Genomic DNA, 7,889 nt, shown 5'->3' on the forward strand with positions numbered 1-7,889 from the left:
TTTTGTGAACAAACTCTTTCCATTCAGAGTGGATACCACTTTGATACTGGGGAACCCAGAAGTAGTGCACTCAAGTTTACTCACTTCTCTTTTGGGGAATATAGAGTTTAGTTAGGTTCATTTATCCATCTCTTTTTTTTACCACTACACCACTGGAATCCAGTAAGAGATGGCTTTCCTTGCCCAAGAGAGAGTGTGTGAACTGCCTCTTTAACTGAAACCTGCAGTCATATACTTCATCTCCTGTTTAATGATTCACCTCCCAACCAGCCCACTTGCACCTTTGTAATCTTTTTGAAGGTTAACTTGTTGATCCAGCCTTGGAAGCTTGCGAGAGGTAGCAGCTTCTCAGAGAAGTTTGGAAGCCAAAGTGGCACATTCTCTTTCAGAAGTCACTTTACTCGACGCTCAGGATCTGGGGAAACAGATGGGAGGCTTGGAAAGGGAATGAAAAAAGGGAGCGAAATTTAAACCAAAGAAAGGGGAGAAAAAGCACTTGGATTTTGCTTTTTACTCTTTGGAGACAGCTGGATTTTTAGTTCTGTTTTAGAGGAATAATTGGTTAAAAATAATCTTACAGGGAAATAATTTTTTTAGGACATATGGAGTTAAAATATGATTGATAACAATCTATGTAACCATGCCCTGGATTATAGGTTACTCAGTACAGCCCACAGATAGGGAAGAATGTATTTACCATATACTCGATGCAGATATATATCCCATGGAATTCTTCCTCATCACTGTCAGATCCAACTGACTATTGCTTGCTGCGGCTTTTATTTATTTTTTTAATTCTTTAAAACACAGAGAAGCCCCACTGGAATTATTCATCTCAAAATCATCTTAAATTACCCCAGCCATTTTACAGTCCATCATGAAAAAGAGGAGAGAATTCAATTTTTTACCAAGTACTTAAAAAAAAGCTCTTCCAAATAAAATAAAATAAAATAAAATAAAATAAATCCCTCCCCACTTACTAGTATCCTCACAAATAATGTTGTGACCCATTTACTGTATCTAAATATAGTTAATAATTCAGTCTACCTGGTATTATTTAATTCTGTATCTACTAATAGAATATTTGTAAAATACTTTGTAAATAGACAGATACAAATGAAGCTTTCCCAAATAAAGTTTGTTAGCACCATCCATCCTTTTAAAAAGGATACACAGAACTAAAGGATTCCAGGAGACATACAAATTATTGACATTTCCCCCTTTATTTATTGATATCTTCCAATTAATTAACTGAGTTCTTGTTTAAGTATAGTCACAAACATTCCATGAACCAAAATTGTACTGATCACTCAAAGAACTGTATAGACAAAGCATTAAAATGTTATTTGAAGAAAGAAAATTAAATGCAGATAACATTAACCACATAGCTGTCTAACAAAACAATTAATAAAACAATAACTATCAAAATAGCTTAGAATAAGAATTAAGGGTCATATGCAAATCCATTGAACTCAGTGGGAGTCTTTCCATTTTTGGATCAGGCCCTTTGTCACTATAGGAAATATTGTTGGATAAACTTCTTAGTTCACAAAGTTCTTCTTATGAAATCAAAATGTTTTCCACAGCTGACTTTTATTACCTTGGATTTGGCTGGGCCTTCTAGGCACTATTGTAATAGAAATAGATAGTAATAATAAATAAGAATCTGTTTCAAAGACTGTCCTTGATCAATTTTTTTCAGGCAAACCAAACACTTATGTAACCGAGGCTTGAATCATCTCAGGGATTTTGTTCGTTTCTTTTGTTTTTAATCTCATTAGTTGATTGTTAAGAAAGGTGCCAAAAAAAAAAGCCACTTCTAGCACAGCTTAAAATACATGGTGAGTTTTAAATTTCCACAAGTCTCATGCTTAATATTTTCAAATGAGACAAATTCTAACAAGAAGCAGCAGGCAAAAAAGAAAAAATAGGGGTAAGGCATGGGGAAGGGAGTATGGAATGTATGGTTGTATTTGAAAATGTTATAGGTCAGTGGTACAAGGTCTTCGTAAATTTCCCTTACTACATGTGAATCACTTAATTTTGCTCTACTTAATCACCAACAAACTCAGCAGAAAAGGAAAAAAACAAACCAAGCCCCACAGACTTTGGTCTGTAATTGGTTAAAAATTGATTGGGGGCAGAGAGGAGGAAGGATAATTTTCTGTGATTGGCTGGATGCTCACTAGTACTTGGGTTTGAAATTTACCTTTTAAACCAAAGATCATGTATGTGTGGCATAGAATTGTGATGCCTACTTACACGGTGATGGGAACAATAGATACCCTTACATACATCCTGTGTAATTACTTTCCTGGCTGTAAGTATTTGCAGGGATAGATAGATAGATAGATAGATAGATAGATAGATAGATAGATAGATAGATAGATAGATAGATAGATAGATAGATAGAAAAACTGCAAACATTCTACTCTTACACTTACCTGGGGAAAGTAATTTTTGACAGACAAGTTTCACAATGAATCTCATAGTAATGACGGGAAAGTAGATCTGTCAATTAACAGGACAATTTCTCAATAATACATTAATGCCAAATTTACTGATAAAATATGATTATCCAGTTCTCCAAGTCTCATTATCTGAACTGTCCTGTTGTGTGACACTGGGCCAAGTGCCCTCACTGTCTTGGAATTACATTGACAATTGCCTTGATTATCCAATTGCCTTGGTATTCTAGATTTAGTCTCCAGGATATCTGAAAATTGAGGTTTTATTTAGAGAGAGATAGTGTGATAACATGTGTGAAACCAGTAACACAACTGTTGAGTGGTTTCTTTTTAGGTGGATGAGTGAATAATAACTTTTCCAGTTGAAAGTACAGGGAGGTTTTTAGGCAGATAGGCTGAAAATCTCTCTCCCTCCCCTTCTGCAGCCTGTGTCCCTTTGTTGCATGAAGGATGAAATAAACAAGACACTCCACTGTGGGCATGTGAATGGAAAAGTACCAGTGTAGTCCCCATGCACATTCTTGGACTGTGACTGATCTGCAGCAGCCTTCATAGCTGGTTTAGTATGGTCCGGTGTACCGAGGGTGTGTACAAAAAGCCAGGTCCTACCATGCAAATCAAGTTTTTCCACTTCCAGTCCTTTCCCCAGAAGGAAGGATCCTGCCAGATCATGAATACTCCAATAAAAACACTATTTAACATAATAATATCTCCCTCCTACTCCCCTCTCCTGTAGTTTACAAACATTAGGGTGTTTCCCCCTGGTCCTTCCACAACTCCAGCTGCTGCCACTTCTGATACCAGTGCTGGGGGAAAAATTGTTCTAAGCATAAGGAACTGAAATCAACAAATGATCAGCAAGAGGGGCAGTTTGTTTAGCTCTTGGAGTTTATTTTAATTGCAGGATTGTTTTGTAATGAACACAGCAGTCGCAGGGCAAGTCTTCTGGGATCAGGCAGAGTATTCTGAGGGTTTTCCCTGTAAATAAAAACAAAGAGATCTATATTTAAAACAATAAACTAAAACAGAATGAGATGCAAGAACCTGGCCTGTTGGGCTGTTTGGTTTTGAACTTAAACCATAACACTTATTAAAGAGCTTTGCTGTTGTCACGGATACAGTGGCAGAAGTGTCCATCCTTTTGAAAGTGCTATGTTAATAAATCCAGAAAGCTCCTAGTCCAGATGCAAAGAAAAGGGGAAAACATGCATTTGTGCTGACGGGCAGCAAGCAAAAGCAAGCTGGTAATCTCGAGTAGTTTGTTATGATGATGCCAAAAAATTATGACTGTGTGATTTTATGCAAATCAAGGGAATGGACGGTTAAAAAACTAAATGTCAGGTAGATAAGATCGCATACACCTAGAGTAGTGTCATGATATTCTTTGAATGTTACATTCATACTGGAAACCAAAACATGTTACAGAAATCAGACACCCACAAAAGGGCTCACAGATTGCACTGAAGACAGGCTCCTGCAAAGCACCAACCTCGGACAGAAAAGTAGGTTAGATTAGAAAACAAGATAATGCAATTGAATCAGGGAATACACTGCTCTATGCAGTGTGCAATCCACCCTTATTTTATAAAATTACATGCACTAAACTGCCTTTAAATAATGTTTATGTTATGACACAAAGCTGATAAAAAGGGCTGGATTTCCACAGCTCAGCTGACAATCCGACTATAACTGCCATAGGAAAAGTGTCAAAGACGGAGTGTCCTTTCTTAAGGGTCACGTTTCTGCCTCTGGCACTTTTTTTTAAAGACCTGGTGGTTCTGTGTATACAGTATTTGGGTAAGTAGGATTTATTTCCTGAAGGGGCTAATTTAAAAAAAAATGAAAATAATTTAAAATTGAGATTTATTTAAAAATATATATATTTATCAAAAGATCAGGCCCACCCCTTTAAATGTGTTGCTTACCTGACAACATGAAATACTTGCATATAAAAACGTATTCTGTATCCCTGTAGGACTGACTAATTCTGTATTCAGGGCCATCTACCATCCTTGATCAATATATCCTATGGCCTTAAATCTAGAATTGTAATTGTAGAGGGGTAAGTATTATTATTAATAATAATTTACATTTATGTGGTGCTTTTCATCCAGAAGTAGTTTAGACAGGGAAAACAACCAAGCCACCTGTGACATGCCTCTCAGGTGGCTAGTAACTCAGCAGTTTTGCAGGAGGGGAAAGTGAAGAATAAACTTTTCCCAACCATAGGAGGATTTTTAAGTCAGCAGAATTATCTCCATTGCCATTTTGACTAGAATACTAGGGTTAATACAATAAATTATAGCCTGTGTCAGAAGCAGTGGTATCAATCTGATGGGTGACCATGTCTTCATCACTGGTTTGAAACCTAGGTATGACTGATCTGACACACTGCAAAAGGAGCTGTCCTGGTCCTTCATGTAAATCTAATGTTTACTATTGTATTGACGTGGAATATGGACAAACCATGTAGGTCGATATAGTGAGGACTGCTCCTACAGTCCTTATATGTGTGTAAGGACCAAAAAGGAAATATGGGGGGAACGGAGGGTTGCATGCATCAGATCTGAAGCACTGGATCCAGATTATACAAGAAATTAAAGCATTTGCATAGCAGGTCAATGTTAACAACTTGGTTATTTACATGTTTTTATATCCACTCCACTCCCCGCCCACTTTCCTGTTAAATTCCCCCTTCAAGGGCCAGTTTCATCTTAAAATGCAGACAGTTATTGAGCTAAAGGAATGTCATCATATAGTCAATATTAGTAAACTTCCTTGCCATTTTGCAAGATGTGACTACAAATCTGGCGTGGAATTCCGACCTCACTCCCAGGCCCAGCAGGGGCTAGATGTGCTGTGAAGAAAGCAAATGACGGACTTGCTCTGCGGTGACCCCTCTGGCCAATGTAGGAGTGGCATGCATGGGATTTGAAGGGTATTCTATGTAGCCTTTCCTATGCTGGATATTGCATTCCCTACGCATTCAAAACTCTCATTTCAGAGTATGGGGAAGAAACTTCAAGGAAAGTTAATGGGGGGTTTAGGTGCCCAAGGAATGCATGTTCAAGGTACTGGGTGGGGGTGAAGGGAAACCATGAGAAGGCAAGGGCGAAATGGAGAGGAGGGAGAGAATATGGGACTCCCAGGAAAAATTAATAAAATCTATTATTTGCTTCCAGGCTGAGAACCTAGATATCAAGTTCCCAGCCCAAAGGGAATGCTCATAGCTGATTGATAACTCCTTGTAAACAGCGGGCTGATAATGGAAACTCTGATGCAACCCCACATTTGGCAGCATAAATGCATGACAAGAATTCAACTCTGTAAAATGCCAGTTGGAACAGCAATCATGATAAATCTTCAATCTTAGGATTTTTTTTAGCTCCTTCCTAACTTTCTGCAAACATTGCATTCAGCCAACAGATCAATACACGCAGAAGAAAAGATCAGACTGCAGAGCGGGACAAACAGAACAGAGATTTTCTTCATAAATTCCATCTCGTATGGAAACAAAAGCCTAGTTATTATCATCATTATATTATTTGTTATTAAGTCCATTTATATAGCACCATTTGTTTACACTGCTCTTTGCAAACACAGATAAACAAGATAAACACAGATAAACACATCTTCCCTGTCCCTGAGATCTTACAATCTAAGTAAAGCTATGCTTGTTCGCGTTGAATTATATATTACTTTTTAACTACAGGGAAGACGTCTTTAAAGCATGTCTGTATCATCTCAAGTGTCTGAGTATGAGACCTGACTTGCTACTGGGCTATTTTAAAGAATAGATGGAGTATTAGTCGTAAAGCTCTCCTTCTTTTTTCTACTTTAAAGCAGATCTGAGCATTTCAGTTCAGGGACTTTGCTGCAAATAAAAAATGCAGCATAGAATGTACAATAATATCTTTGTATTAGGGTTGCAGCCTTTGTGGAATTCATTTGTAATTTAATAAGTTAGCTGGAGCTAGGGCACAGTGACCCTGTGATGGTTTTTCTTGTGAACAAATTTCTATTAATCGTTATAAACATGAAATACCATCATTCAGACACACACACACACGGCCGTCCACCCCTTCCTTCTCTGTTATGTGGAAGTAGCCACCAGAAATACTGGATCCTTTTACCCCAAAATGATCAGGGAAAAAAATAAATAATTGCAATAGAAATCAGCTGACATGTACACACTCAGACCAGGCCTGAGTGGATTCACAGTGAAAATAAAGATGCAATGCATTTGCTTATATATATATATATATATATATGGCTAAAGGGTCCACATAATAATACGTTTACAATCTGCCCCTGCCCTCTCCGCACTACCCACCACACACACCAGTAACTCTATCAGTAACACAGATTGGAAGGTCTTTACATTTGCACTGCTGGCTGAAGTCTCCTCCAATGGCAAAGGCAGAAGGCAGGGCAGGCCTTTACAGTTCCCTCCCGAAACAGTCTACAGCTGCTTTAAAAAACCAAAAGTAATAAAAAAAATTCCACACTACCGTAGCTTGACATTTCCCTCCACCCAGAGGAAGCTATCTATTGACACACTGTTTACAATCTATTTTGCACGAATCAGCAACAATGACAACAACTGCGAAGAGTCCTGGAAAGGGAAGGAGGGGAAAAAGAAAAGGACCAAACGAAAACATAACCCTCCGAGTCTATTTCTTTTCAAGAACAAGGATATTCCTCACATGAAAAAAAGCAATGCCAAAACCATAATTAAAACACAGATCTGTCTGGGGGGGATGGGGGGAAGAAGCTTCTTTCGTCGAAAGTAAATCCCTTGCACGATCGTGAGAGCCAAAAAGAGGTGGATGGAACATTAAAAAAAAAAATAAAAAAAAGACGGATTATTTTTCAAAAAGCGTCCAAGGCAGCAGGATCCCGGGATCTTTTTACAGGAGAAACTTGCTCAAGCAGATGCAAAAAATAACGTTAAACGGTTCTGTGTCTCGCCTCCCTACGGACTGCCTGAGATTTTGTCTGCCTCCTCCTCCTGCTTTTTTAATTAGGGTTTCCCCCCCCCCCCTCCTGCGTTATGAAAACCTCCCCCCAACACCCTCTCCCAGGCCCCTACATTGCAACGCATTTTGCTGGGGGGGTGAGCAGAGCTGCGGGGGGGGGGGGGATCTGGTGTACTGCGAGGAGGCCGGCGGTGTTTGCGGGGCTTTCACGACCGAGAGCGGGGTGGCCTCAGCCCTGGATCTCTCTTATGTCACCGAATAGCAAATTAGTTCTCAGAATTCCAGGGGCCGAACGCTGCAACACTGAAGCCGCCCCGACGTCACAGAAGGCAGGCGGCCACGTGACTCCAGAGACCGGCGCCTACCACCGGCCGCGGGGGGAGCCCCCCCCGGCCCCGGCCGCTGGCCCCCGCTGGCGGCGCCGCCGCCGGGTGGGGGCCCC

General features: G+C 39.6%; 1 long non-coding RNA gene across 1 annotated transcript; it reads right to left on the reverse strand.

The window, feature by feature from the left end:
- Nucleotides 1–1,204: 1,204 nt before the first annotated feature.
- On the reverse strand, nt 1,205–7,836 carry LOC140917054 (uncharacterized). Its single transcript, XR_012160703.1, has 2 exons — nt 6,850–7,836; nt 1,205–3,446 (listed from the first exon to the last, which is right to left on the reverse strand). It is a non-coding gene; the product is annotated as an uncharacterized lncRNA (long non-coding RNA).
- Nucleotides 7,837–7,889: the final 53 nt, after the last annotated feature.

This window comes from Lepidochelys kempii, chromosome 9 (genome assembly GCF_965140265.1).
Source record: "Lepidochelys kempii isolate rLepKem1 chromosome 9, rLepKem1.hap2, whole genome shotgun sequence".
Lineage (NCBI taxonomy): Eukaryota > Metazoa > Chordata > Testudines > Cheloniidae > Lepidochelys > Lepidochelys kempii.